Here is a 19712-nt window from a genome sequence, read left to right as displayed (position 1 = left end):
CCAAGATAAATTTTGCCTGGAAGTGGGCTGACTGGTTCAAAAGATGTAGACCTTTTTTTAGAGCTTTTGATATATGCAGTATGGACTTCCACACCTAAGGGAAACACATCCCCTGCTGACTTAATTCAAAGCTTAGGAGGTCAGGGTTCTCAACCTCTCCCCGGAGGCAAGCCCAATAAAGATGTCTAATGAGCAATAAACCAGGGCCCCTGGCTGGCCATGCCCTCACTCGTAGCTTTCCTGGCTCTTGTTTATGGCCAGATTATCACAGACCTGACTATAAGGTTTGCAAGGACAATTAGAACAACTCACATAGAGAGGTGAGTCTGGGCCCAGCCTGGAGGCCTATCCAGCCCGGCAGTAGAAAAGGGAGCAGGAAGGAAGACCCAACCCTGGAACGGATGTTCACAGCAGAGGAAACTCAATCCCGAAGCTCGATTCAACACAACACACAGCATGATGCCGGCTAGATTCACAAAGATGTGCACACAACATGCTCTCTCTTTAGGGAGGCTGAGAAGTGCATATAGCATTTCAGAAAGAAAAAAAAAGATTCCTCCAAGTACAAACAGATTTCTGGAAGAATTAGCTTATTTTGGCCCAAGAGCTGCCTTATGTGCAAAGCTCAAACCCTAGGAAGGTGTGATCATGTCTCTCCTCAGCTCTAAAATAAGTGGCTCTCACCATCCATTGCTTTGGGCAAGGTATTCCAGGGCCTGCCAAAAATAACTAACTTCGTCTGTACTACAGGCCCTGTCTCCACTCCCAGATTCCCATTGGGGTTCCATGACTTGAGTGTCTTTTCCACTTATTCCTTCTCCGTGGACAGCTTTTTACACACAGCACAAGTTCTGTTTGCCCAACTCCCACCCATCTTTTTAGAGCATTGTCAGGGACACCTCTTCCAAGAAACCCATGCTAATTTCCCAGGCCAAAGTCACTTCCAACCATCCTTGGCAACGTACCTGGTCCTAATGCCCTGTATCAGTATTAAAGCTGAGGTTCTTCTTCTTTTAAGATTTAGAACCCCCACCCTAGCTCACCCAGGGCATACAGCCCTCTATTCTGAGTTCTCCTTCCCCAAACCTAGTTGACGCCCAGCACAGGCACAGGGAGGGCAAAATGGGACAGTGCTAGGTTCCCTAGAGGTGGGAGGCAGTCCAGGTGGGACACAAGTTGGTCGTAGGTTAACACTTAGGATGCTCTGATGGCCAGGTACAGCATGAAGCCACTGCGAATGACACCGTGCACAAGGCGTGTCCTTCTGATTCTCCTGGTGTCGTCCCGCGAAGCCCCAGAGACTGTCTCTGCCTAGTGCTACCGTGACTTAAACACTTAATGTTTCCATTATGTGGTAATACCCCAATTTAATAAAAACAACCCCAAGCTCACACCATATCTAGCTGCAGCATATTTTAAAATATTATTTTAGTTTCGTTGTATTTAATTTTACTGTTATTTTCTATTTAAGACAAGTGACACTAGCTTACTATTTACAAGAGATTTTCACAAAAGTTCTTTAAAAAATTTATTTGACTTTAGGAAAAGCAAAAAGTTGACCAATAGAAGAATAAAATAAAATAATAAAAAGTCCATGCAGGGGTTGTGTGGATATGGTAAAAGGCCATGAGGCTAGAAATCACCAGTAATATCAAAGAATATAGAATCAAAGTCAAAACATAAAGATGCAAGCTCTCAGGGAGCTTTCTTTCTTAAGGCTAACAAGCCAGAGACTGCTTTCTGGGCCTTCACAGCTAGAAGCATGGTCATGTGATCCAGCTCTGACCAAAAAGACATAAGAGGAAACAGCTAGATTCGCAGTGAGGCATTTGCTTTGCTAATAAAAACAGGTGAGGGAACCCTGGGTGGCACAGCGGTTTAGCGCCTGCCTTTGGCCCAGGGCACGATCCTGGAGACCCGGGATTGAATCCCACATCAGGCTCCCGGTGCATGGAGCCTGCTCCTCCCTCTGCCTGTGTCTCTGCCTCTCTCTCTCTCTCTGTGTGACTATCATAAATAAATAAAAAAATTTTTTTTTAATTAAAAAAAAAAAACAGGTGGATGCGGCTTACAGTGCTCCCTCCCTTCTTCCTACCTGGAACAGAGATGTGATACCTGGAGCCAAGGCAACCATGTTGAGACCAAAGATCACAAGCACTATTTTAAGGACAGTGGCATGAAAAAGACCTTAACACTGCTGAGCCACTGCATTAACTCTGAACCACTCCCCTCCGGATTTTTGTTGTTGTTGTTATGTAAAGAATAATAATGTACCTATTGAAGCCAAGTCTCTACTGCAGGAATTTGAGAGACAGTGATTCCAGGGAGTCTACCCTTACCTACTCTCAAACTGTATCTGGTTTCACAGCTGGGGAGAGGAGAAAGAAGGACAACTGGCTAAGCAGATGTCATTCGCGAGGCCAGCCTAGCATCTGGCATGCGCCTGTCACCTACACAAGCCTTATTAACAACAGAGGAAGTGCCAAAAACAATGTAAACACCAGAGAGTATCCCCCAAAACCAGGGTACAAGAAAAGCCTGAAAGGACTGTCAGGACCAAAGCTGGGTCCTCAGGGATGTCATCAGTCTCAAGTCTGTCTCTCTGGCTGCTACGTGGCACCCACCCCACCCCACACCCGCCAGCCATTCTGTCTGCGTCACGTGCATGCCGTCCACACCAATAAACCTGCAGTGATACCTGACATGGCCTCTCCCGGTTTTCCCAGGAGGATAACTGTGCCTCCCATACCCTTCAGGCAACCAACCGACTCTGAGTCCTCCTGGGCCAGCTTCCCAGCACCCCTGTAAACCTGTCAGGGCCTGGCACTGCCAGCCTCGGGGCATACCAGACAGGCCCCAGTCCTGGCACAGAACCTGGGCCTCTGTGCACTTGAAGACATATACCTGGCCCAGCTACCAAGAAGACACCCCAATGAGCCGTTCCAAGTTTGTTCAATTGCTTGGTCCTCCAGCCTCTTGAGAGCTGGGGCCTGGGAAGTGTAGTATTAATAATTACCATCGTCAAATCGCTAACACTAATTGAGCACTGATTTGGTACCAGATGGCACCATGAATGCATTTCTCCACTTGATCCACCCTCTGAGGTGGGGTGCATGATGAGGTCCCACTTGATGGATGAAGACAACAAGGCCTGGGAGGTCGAGCAATTTGCCCAAGGAGTGGAGTCAGGATTTGAACTCAGGCAGCCTCACTCCCCCACCTATCCTGTTAATCCTTGCAGTGTCAACAACTGTTGTGCTATTAGGTGATGCTGTGTGCTGGGCACTGTGCCAAGGACTCTACATGCATAATTTTTGTCAATCCCTTCAAAGACCTCCTGGGGTTTAGACTAGTATTAGCCCCATTTTACAGGTAAGAAAACTGAGGCTTCAAAGGCAAGGTGATCTGCTGAGGTCAACTGCTTAGTAAGCTAGCAGACCTGGGACACCTGTACTCAGGCTGTCTGTCTCCGGAGTATGTGCTCTCTGCCAATCGGCCATTCACCCTCACTGCCTGGCACTGGGCTGGCCTGGCTCAGAGCAGGTTTCTAGCCAACACTGGGGGACAGAATGCATTTGTTTTTGTTTTTGTTTTTTTTTAATTTTTCATGAGAGACATAGAAAGAGAGGCAGAGACACAGGCAGAGGGAGAAGCAGTTTCCCTGTGGGGAGCCTGATGCGGGACTCGATCTCAGGACCCCAGGATCACACCCTGAGCCAAAGGCAGACACTCAACCGCTGAGTCACACAGGTGTCCCCACTTGTTCTTGAAGCACAGTCTAATGGGGGAAGCAGACATGGCCACAGGCTTTGAGGTGACATTGAGGCCCAACGGGACAAAGAGCTTACAGAGACAAAATAATGCTCCCCCACAAGACATCCACGCCCTAACCCCCAAAACCAATTAATCTGTTACCTTACCAGCAGGTGGGACTTTACAGGTGTGACTAAATGAAGGCTCTTGAGATGGAGAAGGTTACCCTGGATTATCTGGATGGATCCAGTGTCATGACAAGGGTCCCTGTAAAAGGGAGGCAAGAAGGTCAGTTCAGAGAGAGAAAATGTGATGAAAAAAACAGATCGGGGCACCTGGGTGGCTCAGTCAGTTAAATGTTTGCTTTCAGCTCAGGTTGTGATCCCAGAGTCCTGAGATCGAGCCCCATATTTGGGATCCCTGCTCAGCACAGAGTCTGGTTCTCCCTCTCCCTCTGCCCCTCCCCTTGCTCATGCTCTGTATCTCTCTCAAATAAACAAAATCTTTAAAAAAAATAGATCAAAGTGATGCAGGACCACAAACCAAGGCTGCAGCAGCTTCTGGAAGCTGGAAAGGGCAAGGACAGAGCCTCCAAAAGGAATGCACCTCTGATGACCCATTTCAGACTTCTGACTTCCAAAATTGTAAAGTAATAAACTTGTTAAGGTGATAAACTTGTTGCAGCCACTGAACCGTGGTCAATTGTTACAGTGGTCGTAGGAAACTCATACAGAGCTTAACTCAGCTGAAGAGAAAGAGAGATGAGGGCTTCCTGGAGGAGGCAGGATGCAGCTGAGTGGCTACCTGAATAACCCCAAAGCCCCAGCCTCCATGAGGTTCTTTGGGTTGCTCATAGTATGACACTTGCCATGTGGCTACTGACATTTAAATTTCAATTAGTTAAGGGGTGCGTGGTGGTAGTAGTAGTAGTAGTAGTAGTAGTAGTAGTAGTAGTAGTAATAGTAGTAGTAGTAGCTGAGAGTCTGCCTTTGGCTCCAGTGGTGATCCCGGGGTCCTGGGATAGAGTCCTGCATTGGGCTTCCCACAGGGAGCCTGCTACTCCTTCTGCCTCTGTCTCTGCCTCTCTCTGTGTGTCTCTTATGAATAAATACATAAAATCTTTTAATAAATAAATAAATTCTAATTAGTTAAAACCAAATGCAATTTTGAACCCAGCACTTCAGTTGCACTAGGTCTGTTTTAAGCGCTCAACAGGCTTGGGGGACCAGTGGATGGCACTCAAAGTTCTACTGGACAGCTCCACACACTCCCAATATCCAGCTGTGTAAACTGAGGCTTGGAGGGGGTGAGTCCCACAGGCAAGCTGGCACTCAGTCCCCTGGAGCTAACTTCATCCTCAGCCTTTTCAATGACTGGCTGACTGCCCCCGTCCCAGGCCCAGCCTTTTTTAACTGAACCCCAAATCACCCACCCGTTGTAAGAAGTCACAACCCTTAGCATCGCTGAGAACAGTATATTTTGACTCGTCCCTTGGCCCTTAAACGCAGGGTGTACCGTGAGGAGGGCGGAGAGGCCCCGGTTAATAAAAGGTTCTTCTTCGCACAGGCTCCAGGGAATGAAGTGACTCATGGTGGGGCCCAGATCATTTGTGGTTTGGACGGAGGAGTGCCACGTGTTCCAGTGATCGACCATGAGCCAGCCCTCGACCCCCAAAACCCATCATCTTTATTCACTGGCAACACGGGGCACTAAGGAAGTCTCTACCAGCGGGGCCAGAAGGACCAGATAGCGACGTCAGGGTAACACGGTTCAATTTCTAAGGTAACATCTGCTGCTCACAAGGAATTCTTTAGGAGTCACTGAATGACAAACATAATGAGTTATAATGAGGACAATCAACTCTTTCACACTTTCAGCTCAAGGCAGTCACAAAGGGTTTCAGAGAAACTCTTTTTACTTAGTTACAATTTCTACATTTCACACGATGAGGATCACAACCAACTTGTTTCTATTTTCTGACCATGAGGCTGGGTTCCTGGGAAACGTGCCACAGGCACACACTCACTTCTCCCAGCAACCTCGGCGGCAGGGAGCATTTTACCCCCATTTTACAGATGAGCAAACCGAGGCTCTGGGACACTGATGAGGAAGCCCACTCTCTTGCTTCCTCTGCTGTGCTGCCTTCTGAGAAAAATCAGTGTGGACGCAAGAGAAAACAGGCACATTCAAGAAACCCTGAATCACTGAAAGCACAAAGCGGAAGAGATAAAGTTACTGACCGTTTATAAATGTCAGAGGGCCCATGAGCTTTTCGAGGAGGGTGCAGCATGCACCTTCCCCTTCTACTGCTTCCCCACCCACAGCCCTGGATGCACAGGGCTGCCTATGGAAGATGCCGGCTGGAGGGCTTGGTTTCCAGTCGTGGGGCCTCACTTGGCCAGCAGGCAGCACAGGTCAGAAGTGCCAGTGAGTCAATGCCCCAGAAGGTCAGCCCACCACCAAAGGCGGAAGGAACAGGTATATCAATACCCCAGCTCCCTCCCTTCTCTGGTGGAGAACTCTGAGGTTCTATAGTCTTGATCACACACCCTATGTGAGTCTCCTTGTCTTCCCTGTATTACCTCCACAGGTACCCCTTGCCCGTAAGAATCACACTCATCATCACACCCCTGCCTCAGCAGGGAGCCCAACCAGAAGCACCCAAGGGTGCTCAGCATCCCTGCCTTGCTCGGTGGTTGCCAATGGTAAGGAGCTGCACCCCCACCCCAACCAAGTTGCCAAACACTTCCTGGGTGCTTGGGGAAAAAAAAAATCCAAAGTGATTCTCTTCCTGGATCTTTAAACCATGGCACCTCACTAACACTGAGTCCAGATATGAGAAGACCCTCCTTGGAACACCCGGGGGGGGGGCTCAGCGGTTGAGCATCTGCCTTTGGCTCACGGAGTGATCCCGGGGTCCTGGGATCGAGTCCCACATCAGGCTCCCTGCATGGAGCCTGCTTCTCCCCGTGCCTGTGTCTCTGCCTCTCTCTGTGTGTCTCTCATGAGCAAATAAATAAAATCTTAAAAAAAAAAAAAAAAAAAAAAGAGCCTGCTTGATTTTTAGCACAGGAAAATGGGAAAGAAGTGTGTCCATGCCAGAGAGGAGAATGATTTTCCTAACCCAGAGGTGGGACACACACCAGTCAGAATTCCAACTAGAACCCAGGGTTCTCATTTGCTTCGACGTGGATGGAACTGGAGGGTATTATGCTGAGTGAAATAAGTCAATCAGAGAAGGACAAACATGATATGGTCTCATTCATTTGGGGAATATAAAAAAATAGTGAAAGGGAATAAAGGGAGAGGAGAAAAAATGAGTGGGAAATATCAGAAAGGGAGACAGAACACGAGAGACTCCTAACTCTGGGAAACGAACTAGGGGTGGTAGAAAGGGAGGGGGGTGGCGGGTGGGGGTGATGGGCACTGAGGGGGGCACTTGATGGGATGAGCACTGAGTGTTATTCTATATGTTGGCAAATTGAACACCAATAAAAAATAAATTAAAAAAAAAAGAACCCGGGGTTCCTGATTCATAATGTAATTTTTATGTATATATAAAAACATATATAAAACTATATATAACTATGCGTTGCTTATGTATATTATATCTAATCTGGTGATGTATGTTACTATCTGCATTACATGTATTTATATGTACTATAATATTTTATATAATATACAAGTCTATACTTATTTATATGACACAGAAATTGCTTTGGCCCAAGGGTTCTATAAATGAAGGACCTTCCAGCTACAGGAATCCTGAGTGAGCTGCCCACAGGATGACACAGCGGCATGATCTGAAAACTATTATCTACTTGGACCTGGAATACACACATGCACACACACAGAAAAAGGTCTCCAATGACCAATAAGCATATGAAAAGATGCTCAGCCTCACTGGTCCCTGGGGATGCAAAACTATAATCACAATGACAAACTACCCCCAGATCCACCAAAATGGCCAAAATTACAAAGACTGGCATTGGCAAGTGCTTTCAAGGATGAGAAGTGGAACTGATTTTAAACCGGCACAAATACTTTGTTTGGTAGAGTCCACTGAAGCCGATCTACACCTAACGCACGGCTGGGTACTTACCCAAAAGAAATGAGTGCTTGGTTCACAAAGGACGCGCACAGGGATGCTCCTCGCTGCTTCATTCATAATAGCCAAAGCCGAAACCACCTAACTGCCCATCAACAGTAGACTGGATAAAGAACTACTAGCATATTCCTATGATGGAATGAAATACAGCAGTGAAAAAAACCAAACTACTGTGACAGGCAAAACATGGATAGCAATCACAGACATCAGGTGAGCAAAACAACCAGAACCCAAAGCGGTATGTGCGTCAAAGCGCACTTGTATGAAGTTCAGGAAATATCCAAAGCCTCCTCGAGGCAACTGAAAGAAGAACAGCATTAATAACCTTTGAGGAGGGGCGCCTGGGTGGCTCAGTGGTTGAGCGTCTGCCTTCGGCTCAGGGCATGATCCCGGGGTCCTGGGATCGAGTCCCATATCGGGTTCCCTGCATGGAGCCTGCTTCTCCCTCTGCCAGAGTCTCTGCCTCTCTCTCTGTGTCTCTCGTGGATAAATAAATAAAATCTTAAAACAAAAATAGCCTTTGACGATTATTAACTAAAAGCGGTATAAGGAAGCTTTCTGGGGGCTTAGGAATGTTCTAGATCTTGATAGGAGTGGTGGTTACAAGTTACATACATATACAAACATATACATACTTAAGGTTTGCTACTACCCCTGAGAACAAAGCCTAAACTTCCAGAGGCCCCAGGTGCTCACCAAATAAAGCCACACCCCGCAGCACAGCTCCGAATGATCTGCCCCTGTGCACCCAGGGACTTCACCTCCTGCCAAATACTCCCCACCTCCTTTCCTCGCTCCAGACTCACTCATCCTAGAAACCGTTTGCCTTGATACGGAGGGAGTCAGGATCTAGAATGAAATCTACCCTCCGAAGGGAAAGAGACCCACAGGGATTTGCCAATCACCTCCCTTCTTCCTGAGTGATGTCAGTACCCACGTGTGCTAACTCAGCAACAGCTCCCTGAGATGCCTCTTCCTCCAGGAAGCCTTCCCTGACCTCACCGCCCCCCACCCCCACCCCCACCCCAGGTAGGATTGCCAAAACTTTCTGCTTCTTGGTGACACTGGCCCCTGTTTTAAGCCTGTTCTATTTGTCTGCCTTGCTCCCTCCTGTTGTGCTCCCTGGTTTACTGCCAGAGCCTAGCAAGGCGCCTGGCACTAAGAGGTACACAATAAATATCTGCTGAAACACAGGGATGTTTGAATGAGAAAATGAGTGTTTTGAGGGAGGATAAGAATGGGATGGAGTAGTGATTCTGTGCAACTACCTCGGCGCACAGGTACACGTTTTTCCAGGAAAGCTATCCTCCAACAGGCTGGCCCACAACCCTGCCTATAAGCCCCACCCCCCCCAAACCAGGGCATCCATAGCCAACAACAGACTGATATAGGACACAAAAGCCTGTGTACCCTTGCTTCCAGGCAGGATTTGTTCTGTGGCTCCAGAGCTCCCTGGGGGATCAGGCTAAAGCTAAACCTGGCTGAGGTCACACCCCTCCTCTGCCCTCTCCAGCTTCACTCACTCCCCCTTCTGAGAGCTCAGCCCCAGTCAGTTTCTTCCTCAGTGTGCATCTCCAGCTCTGCTTCTTGGGACCCCTCCCTGAGACAGAACCCAAGCCTTTGTCTGGGGCCCAGGAGGAGGCACTGCCTCCTGAATGACGTCTATAATGTATGACAATGCCAGAGATGACCTCTAGACATGCCAGGTGCCCAGCCTAAAGAGAAGCAGCATCCATAAGGTGTGGATGTGCATGGGAGTGTGGGGGAGGCTTTACCCTCCGCTCCCAAAGCCCTTTATCCTTATCTCTAGAAGACACGCAAAAGGACCCCACCTGAACATCTCTGCTTTCCAGTCACCAACAGCAAAGCTTTAAAATGTCCTAGAGTCTAGAGAGTGCCCTCCAACAAGATATCCTGGCCACACTTCAGCTCTTAGAACAGCCACCTTGGGGACACCTGCGTGGCTCAGTGGTTGAACGTCTGCCGTTGGCTCAGGACCTGATCCCCAAGTCCCAGAATTGAGTCCCACATCGGGCTTCATGCATGGAGCCTCCTTCTCCCTCTGCCAGTGTCTCTGCCTCTCTCTGTGTGTCTCTTATGAATACAAAAAAAAAAAAAAAAAGAACAGCCACCTGGGTCCAGGGCAGGGGAGTCGGATCCCCATGAGTCATTGTGAGCCCCTCCCCCAAAGGCAACTTACCAGGCCAGGTTACAGAAAACACTATACAATCTCCTAAATTTGGATAAACACCACCTGCTCTCAGTTCTCCCAGACCCTGCTTTTTGCCCAGCATAATCACCAGTTATTAAGAGCTCAGAGGATGCCGTGTTTGGGGCATGCAGGACTGGCAGCCAGGAGCTCCTGGTCTCCTTGCCCTGTCTGTGGCCTTCTGTATGACCGTTCAGAGCGTGGACTTCTGGAATCAACCAGCTGGGCACCCACTGGGGTCCCAACCTCTCCTAGCTGTGTGACCTTGGGCCAGTCGCTCCACCTCTCTGAGCCTCAGCTGCCTCATCTATAAAACACAACCAAGGCTTTGTACTTCACATGCTTTTGTGAGGATTAATTGAGATCACATGTGCAAAGTGCACGTGCACAACGTCTGTGGTCACCGCACGTGTCAATGACTGTCCTTGTCAACAGTATTATTATTATTAATCATTTAGACTGGGAGGAGGTGGGAGTCTGTAGAATTAGTCCACTGGATTTCTGCACGGGTGCAGGAAAGCTGCGGGAAACAGGAGGAGAGACAGGCTTTGTGCAGCATCACAAAAAATGCAAGGAAGCGAAGATGCCTGGAAAGTGTATACAGCAAGCGCTCAATATACAGGCACTCTTCTTATCATAAAGTAGAAGGTGAACCCAAGAAAAGGACCTCTCTGGTTCAAAGATCCTTTTATATTCAAGTGGCAACTTTGTGCCAACAGCCGCGGACCCGCGGCAGAACCGGTGGCCTCTCCCGGTCACAGCCTCTGAGCACAGGCCGTGCTTCACCTGAGCCTCTGTCGCCCTCGGCTACCCGGTGCCTGTCAGCCACCAAGGGAAGAGCCTGCCGCGTCACAGCAGATGCTCATGGCGCCTCTTAGAGCCTCACCTAAATCTGCTTGGCACAGGTGGCCAGCTTTCTGCTGGCGCTGTGACAATTCAAGGGTGTGTTTATAGTCTCCCCAATGTTCCCAGTGGCCCACAGGGGTAACCAGCTCATTAGCATATCCTAATGGTGTATCACCACCCAAATAAACCACTTCCCCTCGCACCATTCACTCAGGCCCTGCTTCTGGGGGAGCTCAGCTTAAGACACCTCTCCTTGGGATCCCTGGGTGGCGCAGTGGTTTGGCGCCTGCCTTTGGCCCAGGGCGCGATCCTGGGGACCCGGGATCGAATCCCACATCGGGCTCCCGGTGCATGGAGCCTGCTTCTCCCTCTGCCTGTGTCTCTGCCTCTCTCTCTCTCTCTCTGTCTCTCTATCATAAATAAAAATTAAAAAAAAAAAAAAAGACACCTCTCCTTCCTAGAATCTGACTCATGAGATGGGGCCTGTTCAGGACAACCGTTCTCCCGTAGGGTGTCTGACACGCTGGTGAGACATACCCCATTGTGAAATGGGTCCACCTGACTACCAAGAATGACTACCAAGACCATCTGAGTTTCTACCGTTTGCACTGGCTGTTTCAAAGCTGCTCTTTTAGAGATTTCTTCAAAAAGTGACCCAGGGCTTGGTGATGGGGCCACAGTGAAGAACTTAAAAGTTGGGGGTCACCGTTAACACTAGGTGATCAAGGAAGGCTTCCTGGAGGAGGTAACATTTCAGCTGCATGAGCTAAAGGATCACAGGGAGCCAGCCAGGGGAAGACCAAGGGGTCCAGAATCCGAAAAGAGCTCAAGAACAGAAATTTCTGCTAGCAGGGCTAGAGCAGAGTGGAGGGAAGTGGTGTGGCCAGATCTTCTAAGGCTTTGAGGTGCTGTGAGATGGCATCTGGGACTCTCACAGAATCACCTTCCTCTCTCTGCCTCCCCTGCACTCTGATCCGCCTTCCCTTCCCAAGCGGGGAGGGGGAGGGTGGAGTTACCTCCCACCTGCCAAGAGCCTCCTGGGGGAGGGCGGCTCACATGTCACATCCTCCATCCTGTGGTCCAGGTGAGACCTGCTGGCTTCAAGGCAGGGAGAAGGAGAGGCGGGGAAAGCTGCTTCTAGATCAACACCTGGCAAGTGGGCATCCGAGCCGAGCCGGAGGAGAGCTGCCAGGAGCAGTTCACAGCACGCACGCTCAAGTTCAAACCCCGCCTTTTTGAACCTGGGCAAGTGTCTTGTCTTCCTCAGCCTCGGCTTCCTCACCTGTCACATGGGCTAATAATCCTACCTACTTCCAAAAGCAGCGGAGAGATTTGCTAAGAACACACGTAAGGGTGCCTGGGGGGCTCAGCAGTTGAGCATCTGCCTTCAGCTCAGGATGAGGCCCCAGAGTCCCGGGATCGAGTCCTGCATCAGGCGCCCCGCAGGGAGCCTGCTTCTCCCTCTGCCTGTGTCTCTGCCTCTCTCTGTGTGTCTCTCATGAATAAATAAATAAAATCTTTAAAAAAAGAACATACATGTAAAAGCACTCAGCATCGTGTATGTTTTTACTGATCCCCACCCCCACCCCACACCAGGCACAGTACTTGGGGGCCAAGAGACAGCTGCGAACAAGACAGGGTGGCTTGGGCGCTGCAGGGGAGACACGTGGCGCTGACACAGGTCAGTAATCCCAAAGACAAGATGAGATCCTCCATGAGCAGTTGCGGGGGGCCCCTCACTCGGAGACCCTGTCCCCTAGAAGCCCAGAGCCTCCAGCTGGGACACGAACCCTGCGGGCTACGACCCCTGTCTCCCGGCAGACACCCGAGCATGGGCACCCTTAGCGAGTCCAGCTCTTTAGGGGCCCCCGCAGCTGCGTCAGGGTCCTGGGCCTGGCTGCCACCCCAACCCCCCTGGCAACATCCCTAAACCCCAAAGACGGCCTCTGGGGAGCTTAGCGGCGGGCGCGGTCAGGGACGCCGAAGAGTGAGGGTGGTGTCTGCGGCGCCAGCACGAATCCCGTCCTGCCTGGGCTGCCTGGGCTGCCAGGGGCCCAGCAGACCCAGGTCTAGACCCGCTGTGGCCACGTGGGGTGGGCGGAGGTGGGAGTGGGCAAGGGGAGCAGGGCGGAGCCGGGAGGAGCCTCCCCACCACCCCACGATTGCCTCCAGCTGGCAGACAGCTCTGGACAGAGGTTAGGCCGGACCCCTCGCCGTCACCCAGCCGTCACCCAGCCGTCACCCAGCCGTCACCCAGCGACTACAGGTTACTGTTGAGAAAGCAGGAAACGGAGGCTTACGGAGATTAAGTGCCTGTCCGAGGTCACACATCTTGCCAAATTCCAGAGGCCAAAAGGCTGAATCACTGGCAGGAATAAAGAGAGGGGACAATCCTGAAAACGCAGAGGGACGGGGCCTCAAAGCCAGCCCGAGAGAAGGCGCTGCCTGGGCCAGCCCCACAGCAAGGCGGTATGACGGCGTGGCCAACGGGAGGCCTGTGACTTTGGCTGTGTGTCCTCAGCCTCAGTTTCCCCACCTGGCACAAAAGGGCCCAGCACACTGCCTGGTAGAGCCACTGAGCCCCGGGCCCTTCCCACAGGGGAGGAGGGGACACCTGGCATCCAGGCTGCCACAGCAGTCAGAGGCCAGCACGCCTGAAGCTGCCCCCAGGAAGGCCAAGTCACCATGGGGTCACGATGACCCCACCCCTCAAGGAAGGGCCAGGCCGGGGAACCAGCCAGGGCCCCCTGCTGACACCCAGGAGTGGCCCGTTCACCCTGGGGCCGGGCTGGAGGCAGCAGTTCTGCAGGCCAAGCCCGATGTGCACCGCCCACCCCGCCCCCAGGGCTGCTGCTGGTGTGCTCACACGTCTGGCACACATGAATGGGTGGGCATGCGCCATGCTCGGGTCCAAGGAACAAGTTTCCAGGTGGTTGGGTGGATATAGGATGCGTGTATATATTTGGATTGTGAACCAGGTTGTGTGTGGGATGCCTGGGGACAAGGCTGTTTCAACGGTGTGCAGTAGAAGGGTTCACTGGTCAGTTCTGCCTGTGAAGGCGGGGAGTGGGGTGCAAGGTGGCAGTGGATCTGGGTGTCCTGACGGTTGTGAGGGACGGGAAGGGAGTAGGTGGTGGTGTTATGGAGGGACAGCAGGTGAGGGCACGTTCGTGGGGGTGTGCCTGCTAGGTATGCAGTCACAGGTCTGAGAGTTTGTGTGCTGGAGAGGGGTGTGTGTGTGTGTGTGGTCGTGTGATGGGGCGGGCTGTACTTTAAGAACATGGACTCTGAACCATCCTGCCTGGGTTTATATCTTGTGTGATTCTGTGCAAATAATACCTGAGCCTAGCTGCCTTGTCTATAATATCAGGACAATAACAACACCTCTGAGGATTAAATGAGTATATTCCTGAAAAGCACTAGCACAGTGCCTGGCACATACTAAATGTTCAGTCAAGAGCACCTCCTAATATGACTGTGGTGACAATGACATCCAGCCATGCTCATGTGGGTCCTTATGTGTGTGGTATGTCAAGGGAGGACTGGATAGGATGTCATGTGTCAGTGGGGGTTACCTCCATCTTTACCTCATGTTCTGGGGGCCAAAATAAAAATGTATGTCCTACCCCAATCATAAAATTTATTCATCCCCAAGTCGACCAAAGCACAAAAAGAAGCCAAGGCCCCATTTTTACAGCTCAAGGATGAACATATGGAAGGTGTGACACTAACAGTCTCCCTACCACCACCACCAGCTCCTCCAGAGGCAGCAAGGAATGGCACCCCTGTCCTCAGGTGGCTCACAGTCAGGGGTAGGGGGTATGGGTAGAACTCAAAGAGAAAAAAAAAAAAAAAAAACAAGACAGGTGTCAATGCGAACTGATGAGAGGGAAAGAAGCCCATCGAGAAGGTCCAATAGAGAGCATGACAGCAGGAACAGCCTATGCAAAGGTCCTGAGGCAGGAGGCCCTTGGAGGAACTAAAAGTTCACAGTGGCCCAGGGCCAGAGGGTATGAGGTACATGAGGCGCTAGAGATGGACCAAGAAATGTGAAATGATCTAAATGTCCAACTGCTGGGAACTGGGTAAGCCGACTACAGTATTCAACTCTGACAATTTTAATCATTTGTCCCAAATGAAGTTTATGGACACTGATGATGGAAGAAACCAGTTCATGGCATGATGTTAAGTAAAAAACAGAAAGCTACAAAGCTGTATAGATCTGGGTTTTGCAAAAAAAAAAAAAAAAAGAAGAAGAAAGAAAGAAATAATAATCATAAAAATAATAGTAATTATAATCAGCACGATCCATTTATATAAGAAACAAATGCGCCCTCAAAAATACAAAAATCCCCCTGCCAAAATTTCACAATGCTTGTCCAATGGGGATGGGTTCCTGGATGATATTTCTTCTTCCTGCTGTTTGGCATTTACGATGTTCTATCTGAAACTTTTTTTTAATGTTTAACAAACAGTGAGAAAAGCTTCCTGCCATCTCCTGCCCAGATCCCAAAACCCCGACGAGGTTTCTGGAGCTGTGTTTTTATGAGGACAGCCCTTTTTTTGTTCAAATCTCAAATAAACAAAAGCCCGTTTGGCAGAGGTCCCTGGCGGGTGGACATTCACCCCGTGCGCCCTCCCGGCACCAACACTGCAGCTAAGACAACAGCGCGTGTTTTCATGGGGGGCTGTGGGGAGGAGGGCTCTGGAACTCTTTCTAAGCCTCAGGAACTCGTCCCAAATAGTTTCTTCTCCACCCAGGGACCCTCCCTTTCCTGAGGCTCAGGGTCAGCCCTCCTCCCACACTCTTGCCTTGGGCCAATGTGTCCCCCAAGAGCCCTGACCAGCCCTGAATTCCTGGGGCCTGGAAGTCCAGAATCTTCCATCTTAAAGACCACATGGCCCAAGGTCCCTTGTTACATCAGCAAGGAGACTGAGCTCTGAGCAGTGATGTGAATTGCCCGGGGACATCCAAGAATCCGGACCTCCTTGCCAGGACCATTCATCTAACAAATATGCATTAAGTAAGCACCTACTATGTGTTGGACATTGCTCTGACCATCGAGGATAGAGCCACAGGGTTATGTAATAAGATTCAGGGGCTGGGGAGCAACTCTAGTCTGGGGTGGCAAGATGGGGAAGAGGAGGACTCTCTGAGGAGGTGACAATTGGAGCTGAGACCTCAATGAGTCTGCCATGCAAACAGCCAGGGAAACAGTGTTCCAGAAAGAAGGACCGGGAGGCAGGTCCAGGTAAGAAAGGTTGTTTTTGGTTTTGTTTTTGTTTAGATTTTATTTATTTATTTGACAGAGAGAGAGAAAGCATGAGCAGGGGGAGCGGCAGGCAGAGGCAGAGGGAGAAGCAGGCTCCCCGCTGAGCAGAGAGCTTTACATGGGGCTCGATCCCAGGACCCTGGGATCATGACCTGAGTGGACGGCAGATGCTTAACCGACGGAGCCACCCAGGCGCCCCTGAGGAAGGTCTTTTTGAAAAGCAGTGGGTGCTGTGTAAGGCCGAGTCTCTCCAGAAAGGAGCATGGGTTCAATCCTATATGGGACAGGAAGTCCCTGGAGGGCTCCACTGACTCTTCTGGAAGGTCACTCGGGGTACCCAGTGGAGAATGAACTTTGGAGGGCAAGACTGGGGGCCTGGAACCACAGAGGAGCTGCCTGCCGCCTCCAAGGCAGGAAATGGGGGTGGCCCAGACCCATCGGTGTCAGGGGGTTTGATAAGGAGGAAAAACAGACCATCCACATGAGAAGGAGGAACAGCATGAACCCATCCCCCCCATCATGAAGCCAGGGGTAATCAGAGCCAAAGGGACCCCAGAAAACACTAATTTACAGCCCCCTCCAGTGCAGAAACAGTGAGCATGCTGGGCCTAATCCAACACCAGCCCAAAGTGCAGGCAGTCAGAGAGATCTAGGCTCAAATTCCAACACTACACTTATTAGTTGCATGGCTTTACAAGTCAATTCCCCTCCCCAAGCCTCAGTTTACTTGACTGAGGAATGGGGATAGTGATAGCAAATCCAGCTGGACCTGGAAGGCCCCAGCACCCATTGCAGAGTAGCTCCTTCCCCTTTACTTCTGCCTTCGGGTCTGATGCCAGCCTGCAAGACTCACTTGAGTTAAATTACCCTGAACACCAGTTTTGAAGAACTGCCACGAATAGTGACTTTCTTCCCAAAGGATCGCATGAAGCAGAAATGGGAATCCTTCCCACTGAGAGCATTCGGAACAGAGATACCCTAAAAATAACAAGCATGCTCCCAATTCCAGGATTGAAGCTGGGGTGGGGGTCTCGACCATCCTAGGGCCTGCAGGTGAAGCCAGGCTGGACAGGGCAGGGATGTCCATGCACGTCTGGTCAAGGCACCCCCCTGTCCTGCCCTGAGCGGGCAGAGCAAAGAGGAACATGACTCGGGGGACAGATGCTGCAACGGCAGGCTCAGATCCAGGCTCAGCTTCAGAAAAATCACTCTCCAGCCCATGCCTCAGTTTCCCCACTCGTAAAGCAGAGAGAAGGAGCCTGGCTCTGCAGAAGTCAGGAAGCTCAGCTCTCAGGGATGCCTGCCCGGCTGGGGGCTCAGGACACGCGTTCCCAGGACCTCAGTGACCTCAGTGATGGCTGCAAAGAATAGCCACGTGCTAATCCCTGGAAGCAGGATCCCTGCCTCCATACACCGAAAAAGCGCTGTTGAGGTATAATTAAGTTAAAGATCTTGAGAGGGGAGGAATAGCCTGGGTTATCTGGGTGGGCCCTGAATCCAATCCTGCATCCTCGTAAGAGGGAAGCAGAGGGAGACCTGCCTCCAGGAGAGGCCAAATGACGGTCTTAGCAGAGAGACATCTGAAGGTGCTGAGCTGTTGGCCCTGAAGATGAAGGAAGCCTGGGGAGGCGGCAGCTTCTAAAAGCTGGAACAGGCAAGGAACTGGATGCTCCCCTGGAGCCTCTGGAAGTAGATGATTTCTGCTCAGTGAAACAGTGGGGACTTCTGACCTCCAGAGCTATGATAGAATAAACTTCTGTCGTTTTTAAGCCACGATGTATGGCAATCTGTTACAACAGCCACAGGAAACCAACGCAGAGCCTTCACCATGCCAAACCAGAAAGATTGGGTCAATATTTATAGCCAGATGCCGTGCTGGAATAAATTAGAATTTCTGCAGGTGGTGCCCAGAAGCGGGTAGATTTTAAGAACTCCCAGAGGGATGCCAGGGTTCACCCAGGGGTGAGGGCACGAATCTAGAAGGTGGAGGGCTCAAATGCATAGCCGCTCCACTCGCAGGCCCCCAGGGCTCTGAACCATGGCCACCTGTCACTCATGTGCCTCCTGCCAGGACCATGAGCACTCAAGGGCAGGGGTCCCATTCTTCACCCTTAACTCATCATCACCAGGCAACTACCATCATTGGCTACACGCCAAGCCCCGTGGATACAGAAGTGAACAAGACACGGTCCCAACACAGACCGAGTAGGAAGGACAGCAGCAAGGCCTGAATCACTAGACTCCCCCCACCCCACCCAGGGGAGACTATGGGGGACCAGAGGAGGGAGGACCAGAAGCTGCTGGAGGGAAGTGTCTGCAGGGGAGACCACTGAGCTAGGTCCTGAAGTAGACACAAAATCCCAGTGCGGTGGTGCCCCATCCCCAACCCTGTACACTCCAATGGTTTCCAAAAGCCCTAAAGTCTCTGCCTCAGGGCTTTCCCCATCCCTGGGGGCCGGGGTGCAAGACAGGCCAGAAGTGGCCAGAAGCAAACAGCCCAGAAGCAGCCTTCAGCCAGTGGTGGAGAGAAAGGAGCTGGTGTATACATACCCCAGCTCCCTCCCGCCCTCTGGGGGATAACTGAGCTACACCTTCTACATGGTTCCTGGAGGTCCCCAGTGGGGCTGGGTCCCTGTGGCCCACAGAAGTGACCTGTTTATGAACACACCCAGCAGTGGCCTCTTTCCCTCCCTTGTCTGGCTCCTGCAATCCCTGAGCAGATGTTCCTGGGACCACGTCCCACATAAACTAGACGCAATGGAATCACTGTGTCTGGATCTGTTCTGGGGAAGCCCACACTCAAACAGGTGATGTATTCCATGCAGAAGGCAGAAAGTGAGGAGAGGTCCAGGGCGCGAAAGATGTCAACATGATCATCCACATCGCTGCTGCCGCCACCACTGCCACTCATCACGTGTCAGGCGCTGCCTGAAACAAAACCCCTCTTATGTATTATCTCGTCCCCTCATTAATAAAGGAAGGTGCTATTACCATCCTCTTTTACTTTTAAAGGAGGCAAGTGAGCTCAGGTGACGTCTTCCTAAAAATCTGAAGTGGCCTCACTGCTCTCCCCTTCACTCAGCATGCTTCAGCCACACAAATTTCCCTGTTCCTTGTACACGCCACCACATGCCTTCCCTCAGAAACTTCCCACCTCAGGACCTTTGCCCTTGCCGTTCCCATAGCCTGCAGCAAGGAGCTGCCTCCTTCTCCCTGCAGTTCCCTGCTTCAAAGTCTCAATGATTTTTAAATCATTGGGAAAAAAGTTCAAATGCTTCACAACACATAAAAACTATGTATTGTGTATAAAAATCAAATTTCAGTGTCTATAAAGAAAATTTGATTGGAGCACGCACTCAATTACATATTGTCCCTGGCTGCCTGGGCAGTAAACGGCAGTCAGCTGTGATGGGATTCTTAGAGTCCAAAAAGTCGAAAATATCTACTATCTGGTCCTTTACAGAAGCTGGTCGACCCCTACCCGAGGGTGTGCCCTTGTCTGTCATTCCCCTGGATGAACCCC

The 19712-nt window shown here is 50.8% G+C and overlaps 1 protein-coding gene across 6 annotated transcripts in view; it reads right to left on the bottom strand.

Moving 5' to 3' along the window:
- Positions 1-19712, bottom strand: part of KIAA1671 (KIAA1671 ortholog) — a 202032-nt gene that overhangs the window by 154636 nt on the left and 27684 nt on the right. For 4 of the 6 annotated variants that reach the window (XM_077876093.1, XM_077876097.1, XM_077876098.1 and 1 more), the window contains exon 2: positions 3921-4020. The exons of 1 other annotated variant lie outside the window; for it this stretch is intronic. The gene's annotated coding sequence lies outside the window, so the exon portion shown is untranslated. Of the gene's footprint in view, positions 1-3915; positions 4021-19712 lie in introns of all 6 variants that reach the window. One more of the 6 variants, XM_077876095.1, reaches the window with a different exon arrangement.

The sequence above is a fragment of the Canis aureus genome, chromosome 27 (genome assembly GCF_053574225.1).
Source record: "Canis aureus isolate CA01 chromosome 27, VMU_Caureus_v.1.0, whole genome shotgun sequence".
NCBI classification, from domain to species: Eukaryota; Metazoa; Chordata; class Mammalia; order Carnivora; family Canidae; genus Canis; species Canis aureus.
The sequence above is the reverse complement of the archived record's forward strand: the minus strand, read 5'-3'. Positions and strand labels throughout refer to the sequence as shown.